This window comes from Neolamprologus multifasciatus, chromosome 1 (assembly GCF_963576455.1).
Source record: "Neolamprologus multifasciatus chromosome 1, fNeoMul1.2, whole genome shotgun sequence".
In the NCBI taxonomy this organism is placed as follows: Eukaryota; Metazoa; Chordata; class Actinopteri; order Cichliformes; family Cichlidae; genus Neolamprologus; species Neolamprologus multifasciatus.
The window spans coordinates 39538515-39558539 of record NC_140439.1 but is presented as its reverse complement, the minus strand read 5'-3'; the positions used below and the strand labels follow the sequence as shown (position 1 = coordinate 39558539).

At 43.9% G+C, this 20025-nt stretch overlaps 1 protein-coding gene across 3 annotated transcripts in view; it reads right to left on the bottom strand.

Annotated features, from left to right (window-relative positions):
- Positions 1–7237, bottom strand: part of znf536 (zinc finger protein 536) — a 225589-nt gene extending 218352 nt beyond the window's left edge. For all 3 annotated transcript variants that reach the window (XM_085168898.1, XM_085168923.1, XM_085168949.1), the window contains exons 1-2: positions 6597–7237; positions 6364–6442 (exon numbers count right to left, since the gene is read on the bottom strand). The gene's annotated coding sequence lies outside the window, so the exon portion shown is untranslated. The remainder of the gene's footprint in view (positions 1–6363; positions 6443–6596) is intronic.
- Positions 7238–20025: the final 12788 nt, after the last annotated feature.

Sequence of the window (20025 nt, the reverse complement as noted above, 5' to 3'; positions counted from 1 at the left end):
CAGTTCCTCTGACGTCCAGCAGAGACAGCAGTGAGTCAGTCTCGTGTTGAAATGTTACAGCAGAAATAACCATGTTTACAGCTTGACACACAAACTGTTTGGTCTTCACATTAATAGGGGGCGTGGCCTCTTTGACATGCGGACAGTGACACAGACGGCTGTAGCTGCTAGCTGTCTGCTAGCTTCACCTAAACCGAACCTCTGGACCGTGTTTGTGCTGTTGGAGCATTTTAATGACATCATGTGACCAATAATATGGCTGCTGTGAGGTCACTGTACGAACAGGCCGTCCAATATATATTTTAATGTTCCTGAGAGTTGATTAGCAGGTATCTGTGATGCTCCCATACAGTCTGTGGATGCTGCTGTACAACCAAGCTAGCTAGGATTAGCTGACAGCTTAGCACTCTACCCGCTCTCTAACATGGCAGCCCCAACGCTAACACTGAGGCTTTAAAATACAGAAAACTGTTAACATTAATGAAATAAACACATCAAATGCATTTAAGTCTGTGTCCACCAGGTGCTCCATGGTGGAGGCGGAGGGTCAACAGTGGCATTAGACATCTAACCCTAACCTGAGTGATTTGAGGTAAGGTACCTTTGGCTCTCTCTAATTTGCCAAAGGTGTTTGCTTTGGCTTGTATCTCCTCTTGGTCTTGAGTGGGGGGTCTCGCGTGTATTGAAGACTAGAGCACAGATACCGGAGTACTGTAAAGGACTTTAATAAACCTCGAAAAACTTGCTAGGTCTTAGCCGGTGTTGTGTTCAACTGAGCCCACTTATGCTAGCTAAGAAGTCTTTTCAGGCCCTTCTTCCGGCTCCACAAACAAAAATCGCTAACGCTGAGGCTCCAAAACGCGTCCGCTAACCGACGGGCGGCTTTACGGCAGAAACACCCACGAGCATGAGGACGATTAATGGAGGCAGAAGCAGTAAAACCATTAAAAGGCTTGCATTAGCGCTACCTGCCATCAGTGTCAGCGAGACTGGTGCTAGAAACGGAAAAATGATTTTAATTACCAATTAATTAACAGCATGAGCCTTCCTACACGTTATCAGATATATCATCGGCGCACAGGTAAGGCGCGTTTAAACGGGACTGTCAATAAGAAACACCGCCGTCAATTACGAGCGACGAGACGACGAGAAGAAAGGAAAAAGTTGTGACAATTTTGCTCTGATCAAAGCAACTGTAGCCACGGGAGACACGGATTAACAGCCATTTAATGATGAAGTAAAGTTTGTGTTGTGTTGCGCTTGTTTGGTGTTTGTTTGTCTATCCCATCCAGCTCTGAACAAGACAAGCTGGCAGGGAGGATTTCTTTTTTTCCTCTCCCGCTTTTCCTTTTTTTCCGCTGCTTACAAACTCGTGGGTGTGTTTGATGGAAGGCACGAAGGCACGCAGGCACACCGCTGCCTGTTGAATCACATCATCAGCATCAACAATAAAAAAAAAAAAGGAAAATGGCAGGCAAATATAAATGAATATTCCTCACCTGTCTGCTCATGTTGACTCCTCTTGTTTGGATTTCACAGTGGGGGAAAAAAATAAAGGCGTATATTTACTTTTAATTGAAAGGAAATTAAAGACGCATCCACATCCGCATGTGACAAAGGAAGATCACAAGGCTCGGGAGTGATGATAGCTTTTGTTTAAGATGGATTTCATAAAGAAAACCCCCCACTGATAATGATGAAAAAAAATCTTGGACATTTCTCCAAATACAATTACCTCGGCATCACCTGATTCAATCAGAAGCATTTGCATTCTGTTTGCATGCAGTGTTCCGTGAACCGGTAAACAAGGCAGGCAGAATAAATCTGATGTGTTTTCATGCTTATGGTTGCTCCTCTGTTTGCTACATTTTATTCCGAGTATTTGAATTTTTATGAATTGGTAAATAACTGCGCAAACATACGCATCGCTGTGTGGATGGATGTTCTAAAGATGCAGGGGCATATTTTTGCAAGCCAAAAAAGACAAACTGAGAATGTAAGTTCATGTTTTGAGACAGATGTTGTTTGGCCAGCGAGCACGGCAGATTAATATTTGACTGTGTCTGATGTGTGCTTAAGAATGTATCAAAGGAGATGCATCATTTTGGGGCCCTGCAGAGGATGTTGCAGCTGGCACGGTGACAGAAAGCATAAGGCCACACTTGGCAGCAGTCAGTCACACGCTCGCAGCCTGGATGGTGGGACAGGAATGCGGCGATTACACCGAGGTCGCTTCTAATCCGCGACCTTCTTCTCTCCCCGGACACTTGGAAGTTAAGTCTGCGAGGACGTTTCTCACGTCGTCAGCTTTCCACCTTTAAAAGGCAGGACCTAATCGTTAATCGGTGGCTGCATCGCTGATTTGAAGTGATATTTGGTATCCCCGCAGACGCAGATACCTCTTAATAAGTAACGTCCTAGAATTTACCGTCGTCTCGTTATTGGTCAGATAATTGCGTTAAAATACAGGAGACTCCAGGACGAAGACGGCATTAACATACTCTGTCCCTGATGCTCGCTATTAGCTGGTAAAATCCCAGAGATTATACAGGACCATCCTAAGTTGAACAAACAATATCTGCTATCAGTATCTGATGCTAAACAAGACTTTGTCCATCTCTCGACGGTCCTTGAGTCTCTGAACTGTCACGCTCTCCTATTCTCGGTTCACTCGCCTGTCGTCAGGTCGCAGCGACTACAGGGTGACATTTAAAGACAACTGGAAGGCCGGACGACACCCTTACAGAGCAGGTTCTCGTACGTCGTCAGCAAACAACCCAGCCGCCATGTCCCCAGTCAAGCACCATCCCTCAGGCAACTGGTCCCATTGAGCCACTCTCAGGTTTGTTCCCACAATCTAATTGCTGTTTACAATAGGCACGGACCTGCAGCTCATTTTAATACAGACCTTTATTATTTATTTCAACAGAATAACCCTAAAAACCTGGTATCTGCCCGCAGACCAGCTAAAAATAAATCAAACTCAAACTTTATGTTTTTCTTCGTTTTTCGACCACATCCCTTTTTAGACAAAACCATTCACACAAGTCTTATCTTTCATTAATACGTCAGTCTTAAATAAGCTCAATTTATCTCTATTAACAGGCAACCACAGTACCACAGGCCTTTAAGGTGGCGCTAATTAAACCACGTAAAAAGCCATCACTTGACCCAGCTGTCTTAGCTAATTATAGGCTAACCTCCAACCTTCTATTTATTTCAGAATTCCTTGAAAGCGTCTGCGGGGCGATGGTTTTATTTGAAGAGCTGAAGAGATGGATGGAGTCTGTCCCAGCCGTTTACTTTATATATAAAGATATAAAGCAGTGAATGTAAGTGCGATAAACAGCACAGCAGGAAGACTCGTGTCACATGCAACTTGAATTAAATCTGAGAGCGTGCACGTCAGCTCCACACAGTCAAAGGAATTAAATAAAAACAAAATGAATAAATCCATAAATATATTTAATGTCTCTACAGTAGTGCTGCTTACTTAAAGCAGATCTGTGTAACTTTCAGTAAACAGCGGCCACTCTGATCAGGGCAGATACAGGGTTATGGAAATGCTACTGATGCTCAAATAAAGTGTAATTAAATAACAGATCAGTGATGTATTGACTCAGTGATGGCAGGAGCACAGCAGTATTTATAGCAAACATTAGTTAGCACTGGCCAACAGAAGGTACTCATCACACCAGACCCAACATGACTTTAATGAAGGAAAAACAGCTGAACGGGTTTATTTCCATAGAATAAACTGTGAGTGTTTTACAGTCAGGATGAGATATCAGCGCCTCCTTTAAATCTGAATCAAACATTATGAACTAATCATCATCAGCGCAGCTGAAATCTTCATAAATCTCTGTTTCGACATAAAATTACATATTGTACATGTTTTAGGCTGCGCTCTCATTATCTCGCAGACTCTCCTCCTCCCACTCGCAGCCGTCAGACCACTCATCTTGATCCAGCTGCGTACATGAGAGGGGTCAAAGGCCAACGCCATCGTGAAACACTATCACTCCTCTTCATCCATTAACTATAATAAAGTGGTAATGATCATCTCTTTGCTACTGACATACGACCTCCCGATAGACGACCCAGTTCTAACATCCATCCACCCATTTTCTCCCGTTTAAGGGTCACGGGGGCGGGGGGGGGGGGGGGGGGGGGGGGGGGGGGCTGTCCAGCTGTCATAGGGTGAGAGGTGGGTATACCTGGGCAGGTCGCCAGTGCATCACATGCTACCACAGAGACACAGGACACCCAGGAGGAAGCCGGAGTCCTGAGGGAACCAAACCCAGGACCACAGCGTAGCCGCCGCACCTCCTCCTGTGTTAGACACGAGCCGCTGCAGAGCCTGAGATCAAACAACAATCAGCGTGGACTCTTCCAGGGTCACACGTCCTCGTAGCTTCGTACTGACCAGAAGACACAAGCAAGACCAGAGCAGAGTCCCCGCCATCAAACATGTCGGAGACATGTCAGCACGGCGCCGATGCGCCAGCTTTCTGTTGTTTTCTTTTATGCTTTTGATGATTGAAATATTTTCATTTAACAAGACTTTACTTTTGAAAAATTGTAAATGTTTTGATTTCTACTTTAGTTTGTCTTCATTTTTTCAAAAAATAAATAAATAAATAAATAAAAATAATCATCTTGAAAAAAATAAGATATACCATGAATGATAATGTAAAAGACTTTGAATTAATCTGGCACCCTTTACTTACCTTACTTACTTTACCTTTACTCGTTTTTGTTTTTTTTCTTTTGTTTATTTGTCTGTTTTGTTAGCTTAGAGAAAAAAGGGGCATAAGTTCTATCAATTTGTAACAACCATGATACTTGCTCCTAATAAAATATATTTGAAACAAATAGTTTGTCTTTATTTTTGTCATTTTCTACTTTTCATTTGTTACAGTGCAGATTTTATGTTTGCTGCCAAAGTCAGCAGCTGAAAGGATCTCAGGTTAGCCTGCAGTGTTACCCACCTCCACCTGGCTCATTGTTAAGCCCCGCCCACAGCCAAGAGTGACCTCAGACAGGACAAAATCAGCAATAACGCCTCTCAGCTGGTTGCAGACGACTACCTAGCTAGCTAATATTACCCAGCATGCCGTTCAGCAGTATCCTGCACACGCGCAGCTCTGCGCAGGAAGCCAATAAAAAAACATGAAACATTCACAAATAGACACGACTGCTCTTTCCTCACGTCACTTTCACACGTCACTGCCCAAATTTGAACGAGCAACCCTAACGCCACCCTAACAATGCCGACTACACTTACCTCTAAAGTGGAGGAGATTCCCTTTGTGGACGCGGATCGCTCGTGTTATTTCACTCGGTGTGAGCGCGATGGCACAGGAGGACGGTGGGGAGTTTTTCCCACTTCCAGCATAAAGAGAAAGTAATAAAGGCTCCACCAGCAGGACCTTGATGAATGATATTTTCCTGAATCGCAACATTTCCTGGTTCTTTGTTGCCTTTTAAATCTCTCACATAATCCTGGTGTACATTTCCCAGACTGCTGTGTATGTTTTCTCTTTGAAACAATGAAAGATGTACGATTTATACTTTTAACTGTCATGGCGGGCAGTTCTGTACCACCACAGCCGCCAGCGCGGGCCATCGGCCGAGCATCGCCGGATGTCGAATGACGGCCCGTTGAACAGTTGCGACGCACATACTTAATAAAACGCACGTGAACATTCGCAGTCACGCCTAACATGGATTTAGACTTAAAAGCCGTGTGGTGGGCAGGAACAGCGGAAACTCGTCTGGCAGTGAAGAAGCATACGTGTTTGTATTTCAAATATCGGCGTGCACCCCGATGACCCGCGGCTACTCTTCTCCTTTATAATATGACAGCTTCCTTTTAAGTTAAAGTCCCCAGGCAATGAGAAATAATAGGCCTGCAGCACACGGCCGGAAGCTTCTGAGAAACAAAGGCGCGGACTGACTGTTGTAATTGGTTAAATCACGAGACGCTCAAAGAAGCGCTTTAAAGAAGAAAACCGAGAGTTTCTTTGAAGACGTTTAAAAAACGTCATCTCCTCGGTTTCCCTGCGCAGCCTTTACACGCAGTGTCACAAATAAGCAGATATTGTGAGTGTTTTTATTTGAAAAGCTGCTCAGAACATCACAAGGCTTAAATACAGATTGTGGACCGAGTGGAGGAAGCAGGGGAACACAGACGAAGGCGCACCACTGAGATGTACTGTAATAACTAAGGAGACTGTTTACCCTTAATTGATATGGCCTTTCTTACCATGAAAAGAACAATTATTTCCTGCACCGCACGCTTCTTATGTGCACAGTGAGCCATCAACACAAAGTGCCCTGAGTGAAATGAACAGAACTCACCATCAGACTGTTGCAGGGACGGAAAAGAAGCTGGCAGAGCCTCAGTTCTTCTTTTCTTCTTTCCTTCCACTCCCTCGCGCTATAAAAGCAGCAGAAACAGCCTCAGAGATGATAAAAATATGGCAGAGTAATGCCAATTTAATATTTCAATGGTATTTATAGGGCATTTAAGTTAATGACACATGGAGAGCAACAGAATAAAACAAAGAGTCCTTGTTAAAGTGGATGCATACCACTTTGATGGCGCACTGCATAATTTTGTTGGAAAGCGTCCTTCTGAAAGTCGTCAGTGCTGCCTGCAACTCTTCTGTTGATCTCACAGATCCGTCGCATCCGCCCGGTCCACGTTCTACGCAGCGTAAAGTTGCACAACACGAGGCGGGCCCGAGTCGTGCGCCAGGCTGGTTCGGTTCTGCTGCACCTGAGTCAGTTTAGGGAACCAGAGCGCACGATCAGCAGGAAGAGAGACGATGCATTTGTTGCTCGTTACTGTGCTAAAAAGGCCGATCTCTGGCAGCGTGCAGCCACTGGCTGCAGCTGTGAGGAGGCGACTGCTCCAGCTGCACGTCTGCTCTCGTCTGTGATTCTGTGATGCATGAGTGCACCTGCAGAACTTCTGGAGACGCCGCGGCCTTCGGGAGCAAAGTGGCCTGAAGTCGAGTCACTGCCATGATAATCATGGCTGCGGTTATGTGATCACATGACCACAGTCGTGAGCCGCGGTCACCCAGTTCAGCACCGCGGGGCGAGGACACCCTGATCAGGTGACCTTTCACATTCCCGTATGGCCCTCTCAGGATCACCAGTTAACCCACCATTGGTATCACTGCACGGGGAACCGCTGGTCCTCAGTGCCGCCCTGCAGTGAAACACTGCGGCTAGTTCCAGTGCCGCTCTAATTTGACCCCCACAGCTGACCACGCCCACTCACGCTCCTCATCTCGGCTAGTTGTAGCTGCTCAACTGACAGTTTCACAGGATGAATTTGTTTCACAGGGCGTTTTGAGCACAAATTGGTCCTTTGCAACACAAAATTCACATTTCCAGCAGATGAACTCACCGTGTAACACGAATACGCACCGAACGCTTTGGCGAACGCGTTGCCATGATGAGCTGGTCCTGATGGTTCTGAACCAGAAAAGGAAGAAACGGAAATTCAGGATTAATCCATGTCTTTATCCTGTCTTCTTTCTCTCACCCCAACCAATCACAGCAGATGGCCCCGCCCCTCCCTGAGCCTGGTTCTGCCGGAGGTTTCTTCCTGTTAAAAGGGAGTTTTTCCTTCCCACTTTCAGGGTCTACCTTAGAATATAAAGCGCATTGAGGCGGCTGCTGTTGTGAAAATTGAATTGAATGTGAGGAGCAGGGAGCAGCAGGTTTCCTGGTTCGATCCCGGAGTCGAAGCTTTCGTGCTGCCAGTCGGACAGTTTGAGCTGCTGTTGGCCGACACGGAGCAGCCACAGCTGTGTCTGAAGCAAAAGCACATTTGTTGCCAAATGCTGCTTTCTGATTGGTCTGTTTATTCAGATCCAAAAAATGAAGCTTGGTTGAGAAAAATAAATGTTGTAACTTCATCCAGTGATGAACATGGATGGATGGAGCAGCTGCACTGAGAACAGGTGAGTGTGAAAGTATTTTAACACATAAACTTCACCTTCAGTGTGAACATATGTTACACAACAAGTTTGCATCAATAAATCCAGAATTTTGTTTTTTGGAAACACGCTTGAAAAAGTTTGTAACAAGCTCCGAGTGTCGTCAGTAATCCTGCTCCCAACGCTCAGTTGTTCTACTCTTGAATCTGGACAACACCATGTGTCATTATACGGTCTCACAGAAGCTCCGCCCATCTGCTGTTCAAACCTTTTGTCTGCATCGAGCAGCCAATCAGAGGATGAGCTGAGGGGTTGCGCAGAGGCCCAGGATCAGATAAAGAAGGATTATTCTCGGTGGACACGAGCAGCTCATTATTCTCCTGCTGCTGGAGTCCAAACGCTCCACACCAGCTACATGATGACAGGAAGCGAAGTAACCCAAAAAGCGAGCAGGTGAGGTACACGTGATTAGTGTTCTGCAGATATTAAAATGTTCACAGCAGACTCAGCGTTTATGGGAGTCGTATTTGAGCGTCGGGTCGAGGATCCAGAGCGAGACACCATTAATTCCTGTTTCCTTACATCAGAAGCTGGATTTGAGGACGTCACATGCGGCGTTCTCCTCCGAGCGCACGCCGCACGATTCGGGTGCTCTCCACTTTTAAACACTGTTTATTTTGTGGTGAAATAGAAAAGTCAGTGCTGTAGAACATAAAAGCAATCAGTCTGCGTGATTTAACAAGAACCCGCACCCATTAAATGAACTCTGCCGCTACGTGAAGAAAAACGACGCGCGGCACATCAGCACTTTCCTCGCCGTCGCCGACACGAACCTGAGACAGGTCTCAGCTCGGGGACGCAGGACGAGGAACAACGAACAACATCAGCGATGCAAAAACAATTAAATGAAATTGATAGAAAGATGAGGACAATTGCAGGGCGGGGGAGCAGTGTGTGTGTGAGTGTGTGTGTTGCTGGCTAACTGTCTGTCTATCCCTGTTTGCATACCTCCTGGAGGCACAAATGTCAGCTTTGAGCAGTTTGTGGACTCCCCACTAAGCTCTTGGCCCGCTCCGATCCAGACTGGTTCTATCTTCTGGACTCTTGGCATGCCACGCAGGAGCTGCGGCCATCAATGTGTCATTCAAATGCCACGGCTTCACAGTCACCACTTACTTCTTTGCTCATGGATATCAGGGTTACTATTTTGTGCTCGCACTTCTCTGCGGCGCTAACGGCGTTCCCGCTTTCACAGGAAGCGTCGTCGTCTCCGTCTGAAGCGTCACCTGAACAAAGGCTGAACCCGTTTCTCCAAATATGAACACAAAGGTCCCGAAACGACACGAACGCGCTGAACGTTTCAAACGCAGCTTAAAATAACTGGAGAAAAGAGGAGGTCGGCGCTAATATCCTCCAGTAACCGCTCCAGCTCCTCTCATCCCCCCTAGATTTACGTCTTAAAGGATTTTCCAACTGCCTGTGATATTAACGCTGACTCTGGATCAGGTCTCTGCAATCAGTCTGCAAACAATCACATCAAAATGTACAACGAGTCCTGCGTGTGATTGGATAACAAACACTCGTAAAGCTTCAATTAACAATTATTTTCATCATTAATTCAACTCTTTTCTCAATTAAGTCTATAAAAAATAAAAATAAACACGTTTCGTGAAGCTGGAGGTTCTGAGCACGCTGTCGTGACAGGCAAACAACAGCCAAAGATTTTTAATTTAGTGCAACACAACACAAAGACACACAGGAAATACTCACACGGAGAAAACACGCCTGTAATTACAAGAGAAATGTTACTGACGGATCCTTTTTGGTTGACCACAGCACAAGCTTCTTCTTTGAGGCTGTTTTTAAAGCCACAGTTTAAATCGGATAGATTTGGCAGTTAGCGACAGAGAGCGAGGAGTTAGAAAACTGATCCGTTTCTGTTTCATCATAAGACTAAATGCACAAAGGCAGAGACAGCATGCTGCTAAATGATGAAGTACGGAGTGTTTCTGTGTGGAAAATGGAAGTACGACAATCTTTATTAGATCCAGTTAAGTTTACGTGTAAGCAAAGCTGCAGCCGAGAGGACGGCACTAATGAAACAAAGTGAACAATAAAAAAGCTGCAAAGCACCTCACAAATGTAGACGCAACTAAATGCTTGTGTTTTGTATATGAGTCGTGTGATGATTTAATCACTACAGTGTGGACGTGATGCTGCATGAAAAATCATAGAAAACTAAAACGAATATTTCCTGTTGAAATAAAGATTTTTCTCTCACCTGCAGATTCATATTTTATTTCTGCAGCATGATCATGTCTGTAACTTTGGTTTTATGGAAACGTCGAGTTCAGGAAAACCATTTGGATTTTGACACGTCAGAGGACCTTCATCGCTCTGATGTGAGCGTCTCGCTTTACCCAACATCCAAACAGCTACTGAACGACAGCTAGTGTAACTGAGAGGAAACCAGTTATTATGCTTATTGATAATTTGTTCTTATTTTTGTGTCATTTGGACTTTTAGTTTTTAATTCTGTTTATTTTTCAGAGTGAATTTTTGTGTTTGTTTAGTTGTAGTCTTTTTAATGATCGTTTTAAGGAGGAAATGAGTGTTACACTAAAAATACAGACCCTTTAGAAAGCAGCGTCTCAATAACACATCCATGAAAGCCTCGGCAGGCGAACAGACACTGAGAATATTATTAATAATATTTGAATATTATCGCTTAGTTTAGTTTATTTTAAAAAATAGTTTCAAACATTTAAAGGTTTTATTTTATTTGAGTACAATGTGGGCACGAGTACAGCTGGATAAAAAGGCCACGCGGGGTAACCCATTTGTCTCCCCACGTCCTGTCGTCCTCGCCTCACCCCCAACTGGTCACGGCAGATGGCCCCGCCCCTCCCTCAGCCGGGTTCTCCTGGAGGTTTCTCCCTGTTAAAAGGGAGTTTTCCCTTTTAACGAGTAAAGTAAGGGATTACTATTGCAAAAACAGTAATTAGATTACCGTTACTTTCCCGTAGGAACGCTGCGTTACTGCGTTACTAAAACCGTGATTTTTTTCGCGGGAACGTCTCATGACAGTGACGTAAGCGAGTGCGACGTTCGTGGCAACAGCTGTGTGCAGATCAACAATGGATCATATATCGAGTGCAGAGAGAGTATGAGCGTGCAGCGTTTAAAGCGTGGAAGTACTGACCTTACTTTGAGTTTGATTCCATAAAAAGTGACAAAAACATTAGTGTCCGTTGTGCGTGGAAAGAAAACTTCTTTTTACAGCGAAAAAACCCCTAAACTTCCAAACAAGCAGCGAGTAGCTACGACGTAATGGGAAACTCACAGAGAAACTCGCGGATTCTTCCACTGACCGCGGCACACCTGCACCAGGGTAACCCTCCGCCTACCCCACTCCTGCTTTACAGGTGAAAATAGAGCAACAGGACCGCTAGTCTTTGACTTTATTTATTTTCTGCTGTGTTTTACTTGCATCTATTTGAAAGACTGAGTGTAAACACACAAAAAAATATTTTATTTTATGTGCTGGAATATGCAGAAAATAGGTTTAAATGCTAAACTAATTTCTTCCAGTCAGAGAATGTTGCAGATAATTAAATGTTTGCTTGATGCATAAAGTTAAAAGATTAAAACTAATAAAACAACTTTAAAAAAGAGACTTTTCCATCTGATTACATTTTGTATGATGGATTATGTAGAAAAAGTAGAACTGGGCTGAAAGATCTATCACTTTATCACCTATTCAGGTTGTAAATCGTGTTTTTAAAAAGTAACTAAGTAACTAAATAATTAATTACTTTTGAAAATAAGTAATCAGTAAAGTAACGGGATTACTTTTTGGGGGAAGTAATCAGTAATTAGTTACTGATTACATTTTTCAAGTAACTTGACCAACACTGCTCTTAACTAAAATGCTAAAATTACATGAAAAAAGTAATTTTAGCTGACTAAAATAAAATTACTTTGTGAGCTGAAACAAAATAAAAGTATAATTTCAGTTTTTGTTGATTTGGTGCAAAATGTTGGCGCGACCTGCCCAATGAATGGTGTGTTATCAAGACTGTGGACGTCTACAACACTACGAGCTTTGAAAACAATAAGTGTTTTAACATTTTATTTATTATCCTGAATGTTGTCTTTCATTAAGTTGTTCTGTACAGGAATAATTTTAAAACACTAAAACTGAAAAAACCCAAACTGCAACTGAACATTTTCAAGTAATAAAAGCTAAATGAAGCTTCAAAATAAAAGTCAAAATGAAATAAAAAAATAAGACAATTAGAAAATAACTGTTGCTTGTTCTGTATTACCTTTCAGTATAAAGCACCACGAGGTGGCTGTTGCTGTGCGCCGCCACAGCTTACTGTGTCCAAAGTTACTCCCTCTGTAGTTACTCCTTCTGTAGTTACTCCCTCTGTAGTTACTCCTTCTGTAGTTACTCCCTCTGTAGTTACTCCTTCTGTAGTTACTCCCTCTGTAGTTACTCCTTCTGTAGTTACTCCCTCTGTAGTTACTCCCTGTGTAGTTACTCCCTCTGTAGTTACTCCCTGTCTAGTTACTCCCTCTGTAGTTACTCCCTGTCTAGTTACTCCCTCTGTAGTTACTCCTTCTGTAGTTACTCCCTCTGTAGTTACTCCCTGTGTAGTTACTCCCTCTGTAGTTACTCCCTCTGTAGTTACTCCCTGTCTAGTTACTCCCTCTGTAGTTACTCCGTCTAGTTACTCCCTCTGTAGTTACTCCCTGTGTAGTTACTCCCTCTGTAGTTACTCCCTCTGTAGTTACTCCCTCTGTAGTTACTCCCTGTGTAGTTACTCCCTCTGTAGTTACTCCCTGTCTAGTTACTCTCTCTGTAGTTACTCCCTCTGTAGGGACTCCCTCTGTAGTTACTCCCTCTGTAGTTACACCCTCTGTAGGGACTCCCTCTGTAGTTACTCCCTGTCTAGTTACTCCCTCTGTAGTTACTCCCTCTGTAGTTACTCCCTCTGTAGTTACTTCTTGTTTAGTTACTCCCTCTGTAGTTACTTCTTGTTTAGTTACTCCCTCTGTAGTTACTTCCTGTTTAGTTACTCCCTCTGTAGTTACTCCCTCTGTAGTTACTCCCTGTGTAGTTACTCCCTCTGTAGTTACTCCCTCTGTAGTTACTCCCTCTGTAGTTACTCCCTGTCTAGTTACTCCCTCTGTAGTTACTCCCTCTGTAGTTACTTCCTGTTTAGTTACTCCCTCTGTAGTTACTCCCTCTGTAGTTACTTCCTGTTTAGTTACTCCCTCTGTAGTTACTCCCTCTGTAGTTACTCCCTCTGTAGTTACTTCCTGTTTAGTTACTCCCTCTGTAGTTACTCCTTGTCTAGTTACTCCCTCTGTAGTTACTCCCTCTGTAGTTACTCCCTCTGTAGTTACTTCCTGTTTAGTTACTCCCTCTGTAGTTACTCCCTCTGTAGTTACTCCCTGTCTAGTTACTCCCTCTGTAGTTACTCCCTGTCTAGTTACTCTCTCTGTAGTTACTCCCTCTGTAGGGACTCCCTCTGTAGTTACTCCCTCTGTAGTTACACCCTCTGTAGGGACTCCCTCTGTAGTTACTCCCTGTCTAGTTACTCCCTCTGTAGTTACTCCCTCTGTAGTTACTCCCTCTGTAGTTACTTCCTGTTTAGTTACTCCCTCTGTAGTTACTTCCTGTTTAGTTACTCCCTCTGTAGTTACTCCCTCTGTAGTTACTTCCTGTCTAGTTACTCCCTGTGTAGTTACTCCCTGTGTAGTTACTCCCTCTGTAGTTACTCCCTCTGTAGTTACTCCCTGTCTAGTTACTCCCTCTGTAGTTACTCCCTCTGTAGTTACTTCCTGTTTAGTTACTCCCTCTGTAGTTACTCCCTCTGTAGTTACTCCCTCTGTAGTTACTTCCTGTTTAGTTACTCTCTCTGTAGTTACTCCCTGTCTAGTTACTCCCTCTGTAGTTACTCCCTCTGTAGTTACTCCCTGTCTAGTTACTCCCTCTGTAGTTACTCCCTCTGTAGTTACTCCCTCTGTAGTTACTCCCTCTGTAGTTACTCCCTGTTTAGTTACTTCCTGTGTCGTTGTTTTGATAGTGACGTGTCCTCACGCCTGGTTTTTACATCACTTCCCAGGTCTTGTCAGATTTAGTTCAGCTGTGTGTGGTGTCTCCTCTTGTGTATTTATTCGGTTTGTCGTAGTTCATGTCTCAAGCTGTTTTCATGCTCGTTTTCACCGTCAGTGTTTCAATTGTGTTTCCGTCTGATCCTTGCGATCCTGGCGCGTCACTAAACCACACACATTATTCCCAAACTGGAAATGTTTTTTGATCTCACTGGACGTCCTGTTAAATGTTGTCTGAGCTTTATCCTACACCTATGAGATACACAGAGTTATTACTGTTTATAATGTATTTGTTGTGTTTATATGTTTGAAGTAAAGCGATCAATACAGGTTAAATTAAAAGCTGTTAACCACTGATGCTACGCTAGCAGATCACTGCTGTTTGTGTAAATGACGTCTTTGTGCAGTGTGCACGTCTGTATGTGTGGCCTTTACACAGTGTAAGGCTACTGTCACACGATGAGACATGTTTGATGCAGCTGTTTACGTGCGTTGTCTTGGACATGAGGCATGTGACAAAAATGTCTTCATGTACTCTGGAGCTGCTGTTTTAACCTGAGAAGATGCAGAAAACGAAGGTTTATGAATGAAACTTTGAACACGAAAGGTTAACAGTCGGCGCTCCACGGGCCTCCTCAGGACGACCAGCTGACGCGAGAGCCGCGACGTCACATGTCAAAGGGCGTCTGTGGTTAACGCAGTAAAAAGGACAAATTGCCTTGCAGAACTCAAACTCCCCTCTCTGCTCAGCGTTTGTCACCCTTTTCATGGAGGCATTAACTATTGAAGACAACTGCCAACAAAAGTGATGATGCCAAAAAAAAAGAGGAGGAAAAAAATAAAGACACAGCTAAAAAAGTGCTGCTACTGTAAAACGCAGGTATTGTTTAAAGATAAAGAAAACAAGCAGGAAGAAGTGGTGCGAGCGTGGAGCCGGTGGCGAAGAGAGGAGTGACAATGCTGCCGCTAAACAGCTTTGGCAGGAGATGACAGGAAGCGAGTGAAAGAAATAAACAGCGAACACACTTTGTTTCTGCTTCTTAAAAATATCCTGTCCCGTTTTAAATCCTGACACTCGTGGATAAGAGGGGTAGCTTTTCACCCAGCTCGGAGGCGACTCTGCTCTCCCCCCACAGCTATTACTACCACTACAATGTGAAGCCCGGGGCCCCTATGGATTTGCTTTCTATGTAGTGCCAGCTCTCACTAAAGAAGAAGCCCACATGGAATAACTAATCCCTTTCAAACGGGTCGCGGCCGGCGCGGACATGACTTTGCAATGTGCGAGCAGCGCATGGAGGAGGAGGAGGATGAAGTCATATGTTCAAAGTTTGGTTTCAAAACACTCGGCCCTCTCTCGGCGCGTCTCCCTTTGATCCCCGCTGCCAACTATAATAATCAGCTTCTCCTCCGAGTATTTATCAGATAGAACGCAGACAAGATTACATCGAGGAGAGCAAATATGTGTCCCTATTATCCTGCCAAGGAAGGACTCGCAAGACTGACGGCAGCAGAGGTGACGGAGCGAGCGTCGGAGAGGAAGAGAGGGCTGTCGTCGAGCCGAGACGAGCGGCAAAACGACAACTCATTATCCCGAAACCGAAAACATCCCGAGCACGCTCAGACCGGCGCAGAAAGCTCGCGCTCACATTTGTACACCACTTGTGTTTGCGTGCTCCGTCTCCGTCGCTTGGCTTTACTTATTTATGGGACTTTACAAGTTCCTTGGCGGAGATGCAGAGCGCTGCAGTTTATGTCTAATTTAGTAAATATCCTTTCGCCAGTCACGCCTGTCAGCCATTGTTTTTCCCCTCTTTCCTCTGTTCTGCCGTCTCCAGCTGACACGCCGAGATCCGGCGCGGAGCCGCCGATTCCCTCTGATTCGCGCCCTTTTGTTGTTTGTGGGCGTCGCTGTGAAAGTTTAACTTCTGAACTGTGGGCCAGGTAACTAGTGCACGGTGCCAGGCTAGCTGTGTGAAGAAGTGTCAAGCCCTCATTGTCATTTAATGCAGAAGGGGGATAATAGCCTGCCAAACAGGCAGGCAGGCTGCAGTCTCCTTTGCGGTACCCTTCGTTAGCGATCACAGCGAGGCAACCAGAAAGTATGAACCGGAGCCAGAAAGATGAAATATATTTTGAATGTTTTATGGAAAAACAATCTGACACAAAGTAATATTCATCTCCTATGAATCCAATATTCTTTTAGGAATGATATTAGATGGTATCTATTATATCTTCCATTGTGTTCCCATCTGCCCTTTTCAGGATCTAAATTATGTGCATTAGTACGTAAATGGGCTAATGCCTGTCTGTATTTAGCTGGCTACATGCCGTGAATATATTCTCTGCTTCAAGAAGTAATTGGTAATTACAGTGGTCATTTAGGCAATCACTGTCTCCCTGAGATTCATGTCATTCTTAAAAATAACTAGCTCTTAACCTTTGACAGAATTCTACAGAAACTGTTCATCATCGCCCCCGCTTTGATTAATTTCCACACACGCACGCACGCACGCAGACAATGGGCACAAATATGCTCAGAAACAAAGACGGACGCACACCTACGGCACGCACCGCGCACACACCGGGCCATCTTCATCTGACGAGGAGAGGAGAAAGCAGAATATCCCACCTCCGACACCATTAGTTCCATTTCATAAACACTAAGACTACACATATACACAGGTCATTTAGCTGCTCTGCACACATCCACCCTCCCCACATCCACCCGGGCTCTCTCACCGCTCCCTGCAGCAGAACGACAGAGGATGTAAAGGTTAAACCAGTCATCTGAACCTGCATGTATGTATATGCGTCTGTCTCTTTAATGTCAATCAGGACAAAAGTGTTATATATGATTCTTTGGGTTTTCCCCGCTCCGATCTCACGTATACGTGATTTAATGATCGCCACATTGTGTGAGAGTTGCCACAAAAAGCACCACAGGACTTATTTTAAAGCTACTTTGTTCATGGTCTCTGATTAGCTTTGGACACAGAGCCTCCATGTTTGCGTTTTGCTGGTTTTTGGCTGGAGGCTAAGCTGTCAGCTAAGCTAAGTGAGTAAGTAAAGGTTATTTATACAGCACCTTTCACAGACACGTGCTTTACAAGGTAAAAACACAATACAGTCGTAAATACATCATAAAAACTGTCGTCTAATTAAAAGCTTTTTGAAATAAAAATGTCTTTAGCTGCTTTTTGAAGGTCTCCACTGAGGCCAAACACCATAGAAGGAAGAGCATTCAACAGCCTGGTGCAACAGCTTGGAAAGATCGGCCCCCTCGAGTTTTAAAACGAGTGTGGGGGACCACTAAAAGGTTTTGGTTTGATGACCTCAGGTTACGAGTGGAGGTATATGGTCTAAAAGTTGCTCTAAAAGTTAAAACTAGGATTTTAAATGAACCTGGATCTGATTGGTTGCCGGTGCAGCGACTTTAACACAGGGGTCATATGAGCTCCCTTGTTCGAGCGGGTCAGTAGCCTCGCTGCAGAGTTTTGAACAACCTGTAGGCGGCTAGCCCTTCATGTTTAGACAAGTAAACAGGCTGTTACAGTAGTCGAGTCTACAGTAGAGACAAAAACATGTATTATTATCTCGAGTTCACTTGTTGACACGATGGATCTAAGTTTAGAAATGTTCCTCAGGTGAAAAAAGCAGATTCTTACTGTCTGATTTAAATGTCCCTCCAAAGAAAAAGCTTCATCAAAAATGACACCCAGGTTTCTAAGGTTATGTTTCTGTGAGGAACCTAAGTCACCCAGTCGCCGTTTAATATCAGGTATCGCACTGCCTGGTGCAATAATCAAAGTTAGCTGTAAGCAGTTATTGTTCAACCGTTGTTTAATGTTGGTTAAACAGTCAATCAGATCGGAGAGCTTATGAGCTTCAGCTTAAATGAATAATATAGCTGAATAATCAGCAGAAAGATGGTAAGATACTTCAGGAAACTGCTGTGTTATCTGACTTAAAGGAAGAATGTATATTAAAACAGAACAGGTCCCAGCACAGAGCCCTGAGGAACTCCACACGGCAGCTCTGCAGATTCTGACATGATCTGGTTTGCAGACACACTAAACCTCCTTTCAGATATATAAGATGGAAACCAGCCTAGAACAAGCCAGACATCCCAACCAGGTCTCAGTCTGTTTATCAGGATGGTGATGATGATGAGGATGATGACTGTACCAAAGGCTGAGGTCTAACAGGTCTGCTAGCAGCGCGGTCATCAGTGGGAGCATCGCACAGCCTCAGCATGGAGGTTATGGTTAGAGTCCATCGAATGACTTCCTGTTCAGAGGGAGTTTTTCCTTCCCGCTGTCGCCAAGCGCTTGCGTCTGATTTCGGGGGGGGGGGGGGGGTTCTCTCTTTTATGCAGGGTAACAATATAAACCGACTGCTGGTGTGATTACGAGTTTATTTCCACGACTAACACGACAACTGTTTGTCTCGGTGCTGTAAGTGGAGCTCGCATAATTAAAAAATAAAGAAATACCAAAATAAACTTTTCCTGCCTGTTTATTTGGCACAAAGAGATGAAGTAAATTATAAAAAGGATGCGTGCAGATCGACGGCACACGCATGAAATGAAGCGCAGCTTTTTGAAGTGGATGGAGCAGCAGATTTTATCAGTGGAAGCGTTCCTCCTCTGCTCTGTTTCTCTCTCAGTTTAAACCAGTCATCTCCATGCATAATGACCCTCCACAGACAGTAGCAGTGGGTGGTGTAAAGCTGGTATTGTATGTGAGAGATCATCAGGTTGGAGATATTAGCATGGAAATACTGATGCCCTCCATTACGGCGTTCTCCTCGCAACTCTTTTGCATCTTCACGGGCGTCTGTATGCAGAGAAATGTGCTGTTGTTTACCGTCACCCAGCAGCATATCAGCAATTTTAAAGTAATAAGCAGGCATGGGGTGTGTTTCATAAATCCTCCATATCCAAAGTAGTGCTTTTATGAATCTTTAATGTGAGAGCTAGTGACCTCCGTCTTTACAGAAGGAAAAGCCACGTGGAAATAAAAGCTTTTATCACGTGTACGGGAGACGATGCAGAACTAAGATCAGTTTATTAGTGCACGATTTTGTTCTTAATCAAACTGTTTGATGCTTGGAGGAGTCACATGTTGGGCAGAGTTGACTTCATGTGATGAACTGAAAGGTTTTTAATAGGATGCTTTAATTTTTCCCCTTACGGCACTTTGAACGTTGCATCGTCACTGTAACGTCGCGTCAATGTAAAGTTTAACGTTGGAAACAGCAGGTTAGCGCCGCCCTACATTCCCCTGCACACGTGTAAGACGAGGATAAGGGCGACTGATGAAGGTTAAAAGTGCAAACGTGATGCGTAGTTTCAGGTTAGAATGTAAACGTGGGAACTTACGTACGGTGGTTTTATCCCTTCAGCTTTTATGCTCCTTATATCTGGAACAAACTCCCAGAAAGCCTCAGATCAGCTGAAACACTCAGTTTATCTAAATCCAGGTTGAAGACTCACCTGTTCTCAGCTGCATTTAAATAAAACACCAAATCCACACTTAAGCTTAAATTTTAAAACTTACATTTTAACTACTGATTTTATCTGTTTTGATTTTATCTGTTTTGATTTTATCTGTTCTGATTTTATCTACTGTTTTGATTTTATATACTGTTTTGTTTGTTTGTTTATTTGTTAGTTAGTTTGTTTGTTTGTTTGTTTTAATCAATTTTAAATCATGCTTTATTTTGTTTTTGTTTCTAATGTCTCTGTAAAGCACTTTGAATCACCTTGTTGTTGAATTGTTACAAACAAACTTGCCCTTTGGTGCTGAAATAACGCGCTGTTAGATTTCCTTTTTCTAAAAGTCGTTAATCCTGAGGTTTCTTGTGGGTGACGTCGGGTCACCGAGAGCCTTTAAACCCACCCGTGTCATACATGAACAGATGAAGTTAGCATGTTATA